Genomic DNA, 15,929 nt, shown 5'->3' on the forward strand with positions numbered 1-15,929 from the left:
CTATAGACCACCACGTAGGCCTGATCTTCAAACTTAATCCCTTTTAACACTAACATATCTATTAATCTATACAACATCCCAACCAGCCAATCAGGAAACAAGAAAGGCATCTCAAGTTTTCTTTTATGGAAAACTGACTCCAACCCATTTTCAATGACAAAACACAATTTCCCAATCCACTATGGTATTATCATAAATTTATAAAATTTATAAAACTCAGTACAGCTAATTTTCTTAGACCAACAGCAACTCTAATACCTTTACAGCAGAGGGGCTGACTTGCTAATTAGTTTTCTGTAGTTTCTAGACACTGTGTTGCTCTTAAATGTTGTGCGAATCCTGTTTGCACTGCACTGCTATCTCTCACAAACTTTTCAGACACTTAGTACCCCAGACATATTTTGCCAAATTTTCCATTTTTGGAGATTTGGGAGACATATATCTGAAAATGGCAGTTAACAATAAATCTCAGAGTATATGTTTGTTTTATGCACGAGACTAGTAAAATGCTCCTAATTTCTCCCATTACATAAATTTTTACAGAAATTAGGATCAATTTTGAATCACGTTTGTATATTAAATAAAAGATTTATTATAGTACCCTAACCTAAAAGTAACTGTTTCATGTACCACAAAAGATGAGTATGGGGGAAAAGTGAGTGCATCACATAATTAGAGAAGTCTTCTTTATAGTGTTTCCTTGGGCTTTTAATAAGTTCATTCCTACATTACAAGCCTTCTACATTACTGTCTGACAAATTTACTAGGTCTTCAACTCTGTGTAAAACTTCATTACCAACTAAAATGTCTACTTGATAATTAGTTTTCAAGTGACACTTGGCAGATAAGCAAACAAGCCTTTAAACTACCTTGAACTGGCAATAGCCTACAGCTAAACTGTAAAGCCTGAGAGAAACTGTGAGACAAGCTCCCCGGGTGTGGGGGGGTGGAGAGGAGAGGATTATAGCCCCAATAAGTGTTTAATAACGACCCTTCTGTCACTACCCACTTCCCGCTCTCACGTGGGTGCATACTTACCCGAGAAGGTAAATGGAGGACCACAGGAAGATGAACAGCAGCAGAGCCTTTGTCAGATGATAGTAACCTATAAGTAACAAATAAAGGCACATCATCAGGACGGGAAGGCTTTACAAGAGTACAGTTCTATGAAGGAAGGGCACAAAACCCAGGAGTCCAGCTCCACAGCAGCCCCTTGCCTGTCTCTACCCTCCCCCGTGAGAGAGCTGCAAGGGCAGAAAGGGAAAGCATCTTCGCTTATTCAAAGCCGGTGGGGGCAGCCCAGCTGGCATTCCAGGGTCTCCCCAGAACCCTGCTTTCTACTCCCTGTCTGTACAAAGCAGAAAGTTGATCCGTTCTGAACAGGAAAGCCTACATCACGATCATTCATCAACTTGCACAAGTGATCACCACCCCCTGGGCAAATACACCAGTAACCAAATCGTAAAGATCGATGGGCACTCCTCCGTGCCTCGCTGTGCCCAGGAGTCAGCCAGCCTGAGGAGCCACGGCAGCAGCGGCTCCAGGTACCACAGCCCTCAGACCTGCAGACCTGGGCGGCCACAGCCAGCTCCCAACAGCTTGGCTGGGTCACAATCCCGAGACTGGAGATCGGAGTCGACCTGGGGAAACACATTCTCCAGAGCTCACGACAGCAAGCGCAGGCCACCAGGTCGGCGAGGTCGGGGTGGGGGAAGCTAGGAAACGCTGAGGGAGAAAGGGAGGGAGGGATCCCACCCAGGCTTTGTTGCTGGTCACCATCAAGTTTGCATCTTAGTACAAAATGTCGATCTTAAAGGCTGACAAGACAGAGGCAGAGGTAGAGCGAGAAAGAGAAAGGCAATAGAGTCCATCTTGCTTTGGGGAAGAGGGGGAAGGAAAAAAAATGAAGTGTAAATCCCACACTCAGGGCGTAAAAGTCTGCTAAACACCTTTCCACAACGCAGGAGCAACGAGTGGGGTGTCCCTGAGCCCGTGCCGGCTCGAACTGGCGGCGTTCTGGGGGGGGGGGGGGGGAACGCCTCCCTCCCTCGCCTCCTCTTCCTCCTCCTTCCCCTCCTCCTCCCGTTCCTCCTCCTCCCGTTCCTCCTCCTCCCGCGGGCCCCGGCGAAGATCCCGCCGCCACTGCCTCTGCCGCCCCCCAGGGAGGCACCGCCGCCGCCCGGCCCCGCGCTGCCATTCCAGGCTTGGACCGCGCGGCGTGGCGCGCGTGGGGCCGGGCGCCGGGTGGCCGCGCAGAGATGTCCTCTCCGGGGACCCCCGCGCCCCCTGGCCGTAAGCTGCCTACAAAAGTCGCGCGAGCAGGGGTGGCGGCGGCGAGCAGGAGAGAGGACGCGCGTGGGGAACCCACGCCACGAGTGGGCAGCCCCAAGGGATGGCCGAGAGCGCCCCTCCCCGTGCAGGGAAAGTACCCCAGTCCCCGCCAGCCAGCCCGAGGTACAGCAGCCCGGCGTCCACGGCCGGTAGACGAGAACTGGACGTGTCATTAGCAGGACAGGCAATGGTTTCAAAGCCCCAGGCCAATGACCATTAGCCGAGGCAGAGCGAGCTCAGTCCCCATCCCCCACCACCTCCACCCACCTCCCCCCCCTCGCATCCCCCACCTCCACCCCACCTCGCGAAACTTTTCAACAAGATCCACCTGGGCTAATTTGTCCTCAGACAGTTAAAATATTGACTACACCCTACACACAGGGAAGGAAGGGCAATGCACGCTTTATTTTCCTTTCTACAGAAAGGAAAGCAAAAAATAGCTTGTCTCTGTGTCTCTCCCTCTCCCCCCCCCCCTGTCGTACATGTTGTGTCTTAGCTTTTTGCATCGTTTCGTTTTACCTTCCTCATTTAGCAGAAATGATCGCGGGTATTTCACACATAAACGTGTTCCAGATTCCTGGATCCAGGGTCCTTGTAAATTACAGGACTCGGGTTCGGTCTCAGTTACGTTAAGTTTCATGCGATATCCCCAAAATAAATAAAATAATAATAATAATACATTTCTGAGGGTGAGTGAGAGAGCGAGGTGGAGGAGGAAAAGAAGCCTCCAGTCGGATTTCTGTAATTTACTAGCGACCCGGATCGCAGCAAATAACAGTGTAACACGAGCGTGGCTTCAGAGGGTTGGGGAGGCTCTTTCTGGAGGCGTCGACCCCATCCCCGGATAAAGGACCTGCAAGTTTTCTGTCATCGCGACCATGCAATGCCATAACTTACCTTCAAAATGAGTCTTTAAACAGCCAAGGCCTTCCTCCTCCCCTCCACCGCCACCACCCCCAGCCTCGCTCTCTCCACCTTAAACTTATTGACACAACATAATCCCACATTCAAGCAAAATCCTGACACAGCCTCCCTCCTGCTCTCCCCCCTCCTCTCTTCCCTCCCGTTTCTCTCTCTCTCTCTCTCTCTCTCTCTCTCTCTCTCTCTCTCTCTCTCTCTCTCTCTCTCTCTTCCCCTCCCTCTCCCCCTCCCCTCCCTCTCCCTCTCTCGCCTTCTTCGCCCTCTTCCCCTCTCCCCTGTTCTTCCTCCAGGCTACTCTGGCACTAAAACAGCACTTTCTCCACTCGCCGCGCATTTGGCTGGGGGGTGGGGGGGGGTGAGGGACGAGGGGGGACACCGATCTCGGGGCCGGAACACCCCAATCCTAACTCTCCAGATGAACGAGCAACTGGGGGCTGCTGTTCCCGGTCACCGACGCGCACACGCAAACGTAGCCCCGACCCACCGAGGGCAGCCTTCCCGTACCTTCCTCCCCTGCCCCGGGGCTCCCCCAAGGCCCCACCTCCCCCCGCCCGGCAGCCGAGCCCTGCCCGGGGCTCCTCCACGTACTTTCGCCTCCTTGAAGTTTGGGGCTCCCCGGGCAGCCACGAGCCGCCCCGCCGGCGTGAGGACCGCTCCGTTGTTGTTTTCCTCCGGCGCCTCCAGCCCGCGCCCCGGCTCCGTGCCCCCTCAGGCGGCGCTGCCCGGGCGCCGAGAGGTGCTCGCCTGCAAACGCAGCCTGGCACCGGCTGGCCTACTCCTCCCCAGCCCGGCCCCCAGCTCGCGCTCGCCGGGCAGCGCCGCGCGCCCCCCGGCCCGGGCCCGCCACCCGCGCGGCCGCCGCGACCCTCGGCCCGACCTCACGCCACCCAAAGTTTTGGCTGAGGGGAAAGTGGCCCGCGAGGCGCCGGCCGGTGGCGGCTCGGGCTCCGGACGCGCGGGCTCCCCTCGCCTTCCTCAAGTCCACCCTACCGGCTGCCGCCGCCGCCGCCGCTCCAGCCGTGGAGTCCTCGGGCTGCAGCCCCGGCGGCTCGCAAGTGAGTCGGAAAACAGAAAGTGCGGGAGAGCGCCCGCGAAGGCTGCGGATGGCGGGCGCCTACCTCGCGGGCTCGCCGCGGCGCGAGGGCGTGTGTGTGGCTCGCCCTCAGCGGCCAGTCAGGGGCTCTCTATGGGAAAGTGGAGAGGAGCTCGCGGAGCCGCGCTGCCTCCGCTCCACTGTACACTGCTCCACATACAGTACATGCAACCCGGAGAGACTGAAAACACTCATTTTATATAAGGCAGCCTGCCATTGGCCCGCGCCGTGACGGACGGGCGGCGCAGCCAAACAGGAGGCGCGTTACACCCAAACACACGCACACATACACACATTTCACAGAGACACACAAAGATCATCACATTTTCTATTTTCTAATGTTCGGGACCTGTAGACAGTGGGCGAGGACAGGTAGAGAGGCCCGGCGGAGTGAGGATCAGGGGAGAAGCCCTCTCTGGACCAAGTTGCCAGGCTTGGAACTGGTGTCCTTTTGACTTGGGAGGGTTATGGTAATAAACTACAACTCCACTGGATATGGAAGTGAGGGGAGGGGGGGTTTGATCGCTGCCTTGTGCTGCCCCGTGAAAGAGGCGAGCATTGTGTTATGATTTTACATCCCGGCCTTCTAACAAGTGGCCGAGAAACGCTTTTATCAGCTTGAATTTCTTTTGTCAATGGGTAAACCATCACCTAGGCCAAAATAGTGCAAGATAAGTTTATCAAGACTAGAATGCATCCAGATTGTTAATGCCTCATTCGTAGGCAAATTCAGAGAAACAAAATCAATACAACTCACAGAAGCAAAGATAAACCTTTTGCTAAAACAGCCGAAAGTGCACTTAAAAGTTGGGAGGCAATCACCTGTGTGGGCACACGAGATATGCAGAAAAATAAACACCTCGTGGAAAAATGACTATTGACAGTTTGCCTTAGAAATGGGCCTTTTGGTTCAAAATAGCCAAGATTAACATTTTAAAGTATATATTATATAGCCCTTTGCTTTATATTGTTTCCCGCCATATGTGACTACTGTATGTTTGGTGACATCTAGACATGGTGGTGGATGTGATACCTAGTCTTTTTTTTTTCCACATGTATTGATATTTTTACCATGGGTGTCAGGTCCCCTGAAACTGGAGCTACAGAGTTGTAAGTTGCCATGTGGGTGCTGGGAGTTGAACCTGGATTCTCTGGAAGAGGATGAACCATCTCTCCAGTCCCATGACACCTAGTTCTGATGATATTTTTCCTATGCTGCATCTTTGGCAGATCATGTTTAACAGTTTGATACAAACAAGCCAAAAGGTTACTGAGAAAAAAGTCAAACCTAAGAAACCTAAGAATTAGAATAAAATTCACATTCAAGTTCTTAACTAGTTGAGCAATCTTGGGTAAATGAGTTTTTTTAGTCTCTTTCATTCTTAGATTTGATTTTAGTTTTTATTTGAAGATGAAAATAAGCTTTTCCAAGATTGCCTTCATTAAATGGTTATTCAGCATCTACAACGCACTGGCACTATTCTAGGACCCAGATGCTTTCCTGGGGTTCCTTCTGACCAAGATTCAAATTTTTCAAGAATCTTAAATATAAACAGTTTTGAAGATTCAATAGTATAATTTTATAGCCTAGCTGATAGTTTCAAATTTAAAAGAAAACTGAATAAGATAACCTTTTCTCTTTATTTTTTGAGACAGAGTCTGACTTTGTAGCCTTGCCTGGCCTGGAACTCACTATGCAAATCAGGCTGGCTTTGAACTCACAGAGATTCCACTGCCTCTGTCTCCAGAGTGCTAAGAGTAAAGGCATAGGCCATCACATCCCTCCCATCCATTTTATTTCCTTGATACCACCTAAGATATTTTTCCCACAGCCATAAATAAATGTTTGTGTAAGAGTGGAAAAAAAGAAATAATAAAGAAAAAAAGCAAGTTTGTAAAGTTTTAGAAAACAAAGTTGTGTATAGAGATGTGGTGTTCTGTTTATTTTTAAGAGAATAAAAAGCTGGGCGGTGGTGGCGCATGCCTTTAATCCCAGCACTTGGGAGGCAGAGGCCTCTTGATTCAATTCACAGAAGAAACAAGTGTCCCTCATTCACATACGCTGCTCTGAAGTCCATGCTAACTGCTATCTCTTTTTTGCCCACAAGAGAAAGGAGGCAGGGCCAAACTAGGCAGGCACAGAATATCAGTGATGAAGAAAATTAAGCACAGAACATTCACAGGTTTTGAACAGCTAGAAGGTCCTTTTTTCGAAGTGACAAACTTCTGAGACAAGAGGCAATTGGAGGGAAAATTTTCAAAAAAGTTCAAGGCACTTCTTTTTGAAGGGTTAAAAATCAGCAAGAGTTGATAATATTTAATTGCTGGCCGAAGTATTATAACTTACTTTTAGTATATTATATAAGATGAAAAATATGAAAAGCTAACCCACTCCGCACTTCCACTTCCAACTTCCACCACAGGAAAACATACTTTATTTTTATGGTCACAAGGATATTATTGTTGTTGAATACATTTAACATAAATGAAGTATATAAAGTTACAGTGATCAAATTTTCATATTACCCAACACTATCAGTAAAATGTTTGTGTGTGTGTGTGTGTACAGGAGGTAAACGTTTACATAATTACCTGTACATTAAAATATATCAGTGTGAATAAGTTATTTCTTTATAAAGCACATGGTCACAAAGAATAAAAAGTCATGACATGAATAAAAAGTAAAGTTACAGTTTTAGTTTGTTCCAAAGTCCCCTTGAATACTATACTCCAATGTTTTGTTTTGGTTTTTTTTTTTTTGAATTTTCGAGATAGGGTTTCTCCGTAGCTTTTGGTTCCTGTCCTGGAACTAGCTTTTCTAGACCAGACTGGCCTCGAACTCACAGAGATCCGCCTGCCTCTGACTCCAGAGTGCTGGGATTAAAGGCGTGCGCCACCACCACCCAGCTATACTCCAAGGTTTTGCATTCTGGTTTAGCACTCTCTGACAGTGAAAGGGGCTAATGTGTGAAATAACTAACCAGGGCTGATGCACGAAAGCGTCAGGGAGGGTGGACTGAAGGCATTCTTTACAAGTCATTATTTACTGGAAACTAGTGGGTCCACGGAGCCTTTAGATTTGAGATAATTATACTAAAAAAAAATACATTGCATGTTAGTGGTCCATTTGCGTTGAGCATCATGTTGTTCTATAAGTCTATTCAATATTCTTCTCCGGGACATTTGTTGAATAGGTTCTCTCTGCCAGGCACACTGTATGCCCGAGAATTACTGGCTCCTGGAATCAATAGAATTCCAGCCTCCAGAGTGGTGAATGCAGCAGTCCTCATGACTAAGGAAGCTTACAAGTAACTTTAATGTCCTGGTTTACCCTTTTTGAAATGATTTCCAGATTTTTATTATTTCATTTGAGAATGAGTATCAAGGAATTTTAAATTCCAATGGTGCTTAAAAATTTAAAATGCAACTAAGACAAAAAAAAAACGCAGCTTTCAGAGAATGTATTTAATTTCTATAATCGAAGGTTATGAATGCAAACAGCTAATGTTTACCTACATCAACACTTCTTTGCTTGTTTCCAATCCCAGGTTGACCTTATAAGCTTAGCAAGGTCCTCCTCAGGGCCTTAACTGTCCAGTTTCCTAGGCTTATTTTAGGAAGGTCAATTTAGATATGTACATAAATGTGGATACAGAACTATTTATCTACATAAGTAACTACGTTTCACCTATTTTGCCTCCTTTTATAATCCTAGTTGAAATCCTGATGTTAAGCAACCTTAGGGGGGAAATTTTATTTATTTACTTATTTATTTATTTTAGTTTTTTGAGACAGGGCTTCTCTCTTCTCTTCATAGCCCTGGCTGTCCTGGAAATCACTCTGTAAACCAGACTGACCTCGAAAAGAAAATTCTTTTTTTTTTTCAAAAAAATTCTTAATCACTTCACAATTTACTTTCCTTGTTTATAAAATAGGGATAGTAAGAGCAATTAAAATTTTAGTTATGCTGGGTGGTGGTAGTGCATGCCTTTAATCCCAGCACTTAGGAGGCAGAAGCAGGTGGATCTCAGTGAGTCTGAGGCCAGCCTGGTCCACAAAGGAATGTTACATAGAGAACCCTTTCTCAAAAAAACAAACAAAATTTGTGTGTGTGTGTGTGTGTGTGTGTGTGTGTGTGTGTGTGCGCGCGCGCGCGCATGTCTTAAGTGGGAAATACATGAGCAGTCAATCAGTGCTGTTTTTGTTTATCTCTTACATATACCGGTCAACGGTAGATGCATGGCTCAGAGTTTTGTGAAGCTTAGCTATCATACCAACGAAGTTTACACATCTTTTTTTTTTTTTAGTTTACAGATCTTGTTACAGTTTATTGACCTATTGTTTGCACTTCCCTTGTACATTATTCTCTATGGACTCCAGCATTTCTACACATGTCAGTGACTGGACATGGTAGTGTGTGTCTGTAATCCTATCTGTGGGAGGCAAAAGTGTAAAAAGTTCAAAGCCAGCCTAGTTTATAGTCTCCATAAACAAACAACAAGCAAATAAATAAATAAGTGAATAAATGAATGAATGAATGAATGAATGAATGAAAGGGAGTTATTGGCCTCAGCCCAGAATAAAGCAAAGAATCAGCTGGGTATAATAGCCCCTAAAAAAGAGCAAATTGATTAGTCATTCTTTGACACAAACCAACTTGAGAAAGTTACATTCCAACTTGAGAACATTACAGTGCCTTAGACAAAAGTTTATGATTCATACTTGATCTTTCTGAGATTCACTTTTTCCTGTATCATACACATGCATATATGTAAGGGGTGAGAATCATGCCTCTTCCCTTAATGCCAATGTAAAGGGATGACAATCGGAAACCGGACCAACAGCGATTCACGGGGTTAAAGAGAGCAGGCAGAACGTGCAGAAAGAAGAAAGAGAAGAAAAAGCCAGCTCTCCGAGGCCGATGCTCAGCCAAGCTCCTTGGAATCCTTATTCTCTGTGATCCACTGTGGGATTCTATCTGTATCTCTCTAAGGCATCCAGATATTTAGGGTTGTATTATTGACGTATTGACAGAAGTCTTCAAACAACAGCAAACACCTTGAAGAAAACGATGACATTTCCGTCAACATTTTGTTTCCCAACAGTGGCTATAATGGTAACTAATACAGTCCCTGAAATGTAGCAGGAAGCCAAGATCTCTACAACAAATGAACAAGACAAGCAGAACAAACTCGGAGAGGCCATTCATGATAGATAAATAAATAAATATTAAAACACTCAGAATCCAGAAAAGAAAGAGGTAACAGAAAAGATAGGTTGAAGGTTAGAACCCAAAGCAGAACGGACATTATAACCACCAGAGATTATATTTTCATATTGTTTAATTGCCTAAATTATTTTGTATTTTAGATAACCCAGAATCTTCACTAAAATCCATATAAAGTAGATAAATAGCAAGATAGTCTTTTCCACCATCATTGTTTTATGTTTGTTTCTTCTATTTATATAATTTTATATTGTAATTTGTATACTATTATATAATATATACTTATTTATAATGTAATTGTTTTATTTAAGTAATACAGTTTCCTCCCTCCAAACTCTCTTATATATCCTTCCGTGTTCTTCTTCAAATTCATGGCCTCTTTTTTCATTAATGGTTGGTGTGTGTGTGTCTATCTGTCTGTCTGTCTGTCTGTGTATGTGTGTGTGTGTATCTGTGTGTGTATGTGTAATGCTAATTTTTTTGCATTATCAGGGCTAGCTATTCGGTATTGGATAACCAACTGGTGTGCTCTTGCATGGTAAAGATTTTTTTTTTCCCACTCAGCATTTCTGAGTTGCCTGTAGTTGTACAGTGTTGAGGCCTCCTGAGTTCCTCCTCACCCCCATTAGCATGTCTATTGGCATTATCCATGTTTCAGATCTGCTTTTTGATTGTGTTATTTGTTATTGGGGTTTTTTTTTGGGGGGGGGGATGCAGGGGAAATTTGTTTTGTTTTTGTTTAACAGCGTCACGTCACGCTGTAGGCCAGGCTGGCCTGGAACTTCCTCTACGAGGGAGGATGACCTTGAGCTAAAGATTCTCAAGCCTCCAGCTCTCACGTGCTGGGATTACAGCAGCGCCACCATACCCAGCAGAATAGTCTTTTTAACAATGAAAAATCCAAGCAGGCACTGAAAGATTAAATGATCCTCTCAATAGAACTCTGCTCGCTGGTTGCACAGCTGGGCTGGGCTCTTAGCTCTGCAAAGTTTCACTCTTTCCTCCTCCTTTCCTTCCTCTTTTTTTTTCTTTTTATTTATTTGTCTGTATGTGAGTGGAGGAAGTGGGCGTACCAGCGAGTCACTTGAGGATCATATCATACAAATTGGTCTCTGCGTGGAAAGCGGTTTCCCACTCGTGAATCTGATTACCATTTAACATCAGCAGGAAGGCCCTCCTAGCACTGTCCTGTCAGAAGCTTCAACTACCTTCTCAGCAAGGAGCTTCTGTTCTCCCACACCCAGCGCCTGGCAGCAGCCCTGTTCCCAAGACGGCCCATTTCATCTTCTGGCAATTTTGATCATTACACAGTTCTTCCTGGCGTTTAACATAATTTCTCTACTTTCAAATCTTAGCTACTGTTCTTTTTTTCCTGTTCCCTTGAGACCACATAGCATAATCTAATCCCTGTTCCTCATGGCACAGCATCCATGCAAAGACAGCTCTCATAACCTCACCTATCTCTGCGGTCTTTCTCAAGCTGGTGCCACTGTGTCAACCGCTCCCTTTAGTGCACCGTTCTTGATTCTTGCTCTTTTCAGACAGACCCTGCCTATTGTCTTTGTGGATGAGCTCCTTCAAGTGTGACGCACAGGCGGAGGCTGAGCAGTGCAGGGTACAGAGTGACCACAGATCCTTGATAAAATAGTTCTATTAATACAAACTAAGATGTTTTTAAGCTCTGTTGACTTATTTTGTGCTTATTCTCAAAAAGAAAAAAAAAAGTGGTTCTTTGAAGGATGGGCCAACACTGTATAATTTACTTGGGGGAATTGAGGTACAAGGGTTTATACCCTAAATATTGTACAGTAGTTCTGAACTAGGGTCTTAGGGCTATACCAATGTAGGCTGTTATCCATATCCTCATTCTAACACATCCTAGCATTGTGAGCCTGGGAAGACTTTGTCACTTCTGTTCTGTTTGGCTCAGTTGATATTAACATTTCAGAAGATTGCTGTAAAGAGTAAATAACACTTGCAATGTATGGAACAGCATGCAAGGCATGTTCAAGAAATGATAGCTTTCTTTTTCTTTTCTTTTTCCTCTAACATTCATCCCTGAATTCCTTTGCAGAACTACCTTGTAGATCAATTAGTTCGTTCAACACACATGCTATTTTTTTATTTCAATATCTGTGATTTATTCACAAAGTTCACACCTTCTTGACATTCTTCTTAGTAATGTTTTAAAGCATGGTTGAAGGAAGAACCCAAAGCATGTGCCTTCCAACACGTTCACCTTGACCCATTCATCAGCATGCCACGTTTATTGAGCTTGTTATAGAACTACATAAATTTGTGTTATTTGGACACAGTGGAATTTATAGTGTATGATATAATGGGCCAGTCACCTAAGAGTGGCACTAGAACTTAGCATGTTTATCGTGCCTCAGATTTATTTTTTAAAAAACTAAACAACCAAGGTTAAATTGGAACCTATTTATCTGGTCTTCCTCTAGTTTTCCTCAAAAATGATCACCGTTTTATTATTTTGTTACCATTATATCCATGTTTTTTTACAGCCCACTCATAAAAAAAAATACCTGATACAACTTTATCAGGACTTATAAAATTTTTAATTTTCATTTATTTTATCAGAGAAAAATTCATTCTTAATGAGGGTTAAATAACTCTTTCTAAATATAAAAATGAAAGCAAACTTCCAGCAGGATGTGGGATAGGGCTTAAAAATTTAAAAAAAGAAATAAAAATAAATAAATAAAAGGAAAAATTGAAGACTCAAATTTCAGAAAAGCCAGTTGCACCATCCTCTCCAGGTATTGAGATCATTTTTATTAGAAATTATGTTTACCTTCATTATCATGAACTTACCCCAACATTTCCCCACCCCGTTCATTGTATCACTTAAAAGAGGGCTGATCCACTTGGCTTCACCAATGTTTTCTGCTTAGGTTGTGGACCAGGTAAAAGACGACATTTGTGCTTGATTCTTCCACCAAACATGAATAATTATCTAGCGTAGGGCATAAATGGAGGCAGTGGGAGAAGAGACCAGGGTTTCTGCTAGGACAGAAATACTTAGCTGGATCTAATTCTTGTCCATTTTATAGCCCACATAAATGTTGTATTATTATCATGTCTGTGTCAAACATACTTTTAAAATGAATAATGAACTTAGAGAAAATAGAAAAAAAATTACTTCAAAGAAAGTTTTTTTTTTTTCCATTCCTGAAGTAAAAGTAAAATCATACTAAAAGAAGTCAAAGAGGCATTGATCAGGGGCAAGCGAGACGTCCCCTGCAAACCCTGTTTCTTAGAACCCTGTTAGGAACGTGAACTCTGAAGGAGCCTCCATTCCCTGCTCTGCCCACTCTTTTGCATTCCTTCACTTGAATGTCTAGTCAGATTTCATTTAGTTTCGGGGGCCATAAAGCCAGTTGTCAGATAAGCTTAAAGGGAAAAAAAGGAACATTAATTGTACCACAGTTGGAATCTCCCCCAGAGCTCAAGGACGTCAAGATAACAGAGCATAAAAACAAAAGCACATCGCCTGACAGTCACCAGGCGAAGGGCACAGATTCCGGGCTATGGGACTGGGGGATGATGGAGACATATTGGGATCCCAGCTGTGGGGATTCGGGATGCTGGCGATTGGGTATATGAGTGTGTGGTTAAGCGAAAACTTCCCTTAAAAGCGAGCTAGCTGGAGATGGCGGAGTGTAATGGGTAGTCTACTCATCTTCTAAACCCTTGCCTCTACTCTGTGATTCATTCACGACCCTGTAATTTGCAGAATCTGCCTTTTCTCCCCAACCTGGAGAAATTTGGCTACAATTACTTACAATGCTTATAACCCGACATTGTACCTGCAGCAATCCTGAAATACGTTATTTCTTTATATGCCTGCCTATTTGTCACGTCCCTCAGCCAGTCCCGGCAGCAATTCCACTGGGGTCCCACAGTTCAGTTTTAATTACATGTCTTTTGAAGACTTTCCGTACTATCCGGTGGAGTGAGAAAATCTGGACTCATAGATGGTCTTGATTTTTTTTTCTTTCTATCTTACTTCCTATCACATTCCACAGAGAAGTGTCCCAAAGCAGATGAGGAAAAGCAAAGGCAAAAGTGTCAGCAAAGAATAACTAAGAGAAAGCTGTAGCCCCTTCCCCACCCCCGAGTGAAGGAGGATCACCCCGGCTGGGAGACAGGCCAGGAGTGTTATCTGGAGGTCCAGTATCAATGCAGAAAGCACGAGTGACCACGAGGAGGGCAGGAACCGTAGGAGTCGCATACCATTGAGAAGTTGTCTACAAAAATGATACACTGAGGTAAAGAATGTAACACCCAAGGCAGTTTGTTTGGCTCCATAGCTGGACTTGCCGCCACCACACCAGAATTATTAAGAAAAAAAAGCAAAATGTATTAAGTGTTCTCGGTCTTTTCAGTCCCCTTTGCTTCGTGCATCATCAAGTCAATAGCTGAAGTCTGATGTGTTGTTGCTTCTAACCCATAATTTCTGAAGAGAGTCTCGTTCTTCATCCCTTCCAAACATAACACTGTGTGTGTATTTATGCGTGCAGGTGTGTTTGCGCACATGTACATATGTGTGCATGCATACGGAGGCCAGAGGAAACTTTAGGGTATCACTCCTCGAGTGCTATGTGACTCTCTTGTTTTGAGACAGGGTCTGTTGATGGCCTGGAGCTAGCAAAAATAATAATAATAATCATCTAGACTGCCCAGCAAATCCCGGGGAGCCACCTCTCTCTGTCTCCCAGGTACTGGGATTATAAAATCACCAGACAAAAAATGTTTTCTGTCAAAGAGGCAAAGCAGTTAGCTGGAAAGTCTGTTGGTTTCTTAGCCCACGACCATCCCATCTGCTGCCTTCCTAGCTGTAAGGTTCAATGTGCCTGGAGTCCTTCATAACCTGGAATTGCCTTGGATTTTCAAAGTAAAGCCTGGAAAAGAGCTGAACTGAAATATTAGTGATCTTCTGAGAAAGCAGTGGCCGAAGTCTTTCTTCTTCCTATTAATCAGTAAAGTGTGGATCATTGTTGCCCAGATAAACAAGGAAGAAAGGACAGCGCTCCAGGAGCCTGTGTGCTTCCTGGTCACTCATACATTTGTTCATGCAACACTTAAGCAACTGTCAGTGCCAGCACCTATGAGTATATGCCAGCATCACAAGAGACACCAGCCAGCTGGGCAATGGTGGTGTGTGCCTTTAATCCCAGCACTGGAGAGGCAGAGGCAGACACATCTCTGTGAGCTTGGGCCCAGACTAGCCTACAGTGAAAGTGTTAGAACAGCTAAAGCTACAAAGAGAAATACTGTCTCAAAAAACCAAAAGAGAGAGAGGGAGAGACCAAACCGATGGGGTTCCTTTGCTAATGGACCTTGTGCTCTGGTAGCATCACAAAATGTTCCTCACGACTATGGTGGAGATAGAACAAGGGACCTTGCCGTACTGAGGAGAGTACACTAGAAGAGTCAACCTCATGGCCTGGAGTGCTTAAGGATGGAAGGGAAGGGAGCTGTACCTTAGTCAAGCAAAAGGCTGGATTATGGGATTTTAAGTTCTTAGGCTGGCTTTGTATTCTAAGAAAAACAAAATGCAACTCTGGGACATGTCCTTTTTCTGGTCTGTGTGATCACTACCATTCTTTTTAAACTCTTAGTTTGTGTATAGTACTGAGTAATTGAGACACATTATTTTATGTGCCTCAGACATTTCAGTAGGAGGCTAACTGCATGAGTGTTTAACATAAACTGATATGTAATATAATATAAATCTTTTCACTGAGAAATACATAAGTATTCACTGTTATATGAATGTCTGCCAGAAAACACTCCACTCGAGGCTTCAGGTGGTCACTACACGGAACAGAGAACTTTAAATGCATGTAACAAGAGTGACTGTTTCCATAGTTGAAGCCTGTCTGACAGGACTGACAGACGCTGGATACTGATGAACATGTGAGGTTTTACTTCTATTTGGGAGAAGCATACTTGCATTTTGACTTTATGTCATTTCTCATGGAATAGACCTGTTATTCAGCTGGAACTGTGTATCTGTCGTCAGCTATACAATTTGTATTGGGCGTTTTCTTTATCTGCATGTCTTCCTGGGGTCTGTCTGTACCAAAGCTTCCCATGGAAACAGAACTGCTTCAAGCTTCAAAGCTGGAGATTCTGGAATCAGGAAGCTCTTCAATGAACACGGGCTCTGCTATTTCCTAGTTATATGACCTTGCACAAACTCCTTAAGCCTACTAATCCTCAGGCCTCCATTCTCTGAGCGGTAAAATGGGGATAAAAGTGGTGCCTGCTTTTAAGACTTAAGAATTAAACATGGCCATGAAAATAAAAATAGTTCCTGACAACAAGTAACAG

The 15,929-nt window shown here is 44.4% G+C and overlaps 1 protein-coding gene across 7 annotated transcripts in view; it reads right to left on the bottom strand.

Annotated features, from left to right (window-relative positions):
• Bbx (BBX high mobility group box domain containing) overlaps window positions 1-4,512 on the bottom strand; it is a 236,282-nt gene extending 231,770 nt beyond the window's left edge. For 3 of the 7 annotated variants that reach the window (XM_075964232.1, XM_075964222.1, XM_075964175.1), the window contains exons 1-2: window positions 4,371-4,512; window positions 1,039-1,105 (exon numbers count right to left, since the gene is read on the bottom strand). The gene's annotated coding sequence lies outside the window, so the exon portion shown is untranslated. Of the gene's footprint in view, window positions 1-1,038; window positions 1,106-1,949; window positions 1,969-3,228; window positions 3,380-3,840; window positions 3,925-4,242 lie in introns of those variants that run through there. The other 4 variants (XM_075964184.1, XM_075964202.1, XM_075964193.1 and 1 more) reach the window with 4 other exon arrangements.
• Between the last annotated feature and the right edge of the window lie 11,417 nt (window positions 4,513-15,929).

Source organism: Microtus pennsylvanicus, chromosome 1, assembly GCF_037038515.1.
Source record: "Microtus pennsylvanicus isolate mMicPen1 chromosome 1, mMicPen1.hap1, whole genome shotgun sequence".
Lineage (NCBI taxonomy): Eukaryota > Metazoa > Chordata > Mammalia > Rodentia > Cricetidae > Microtus > Microtus pennsylvanicus.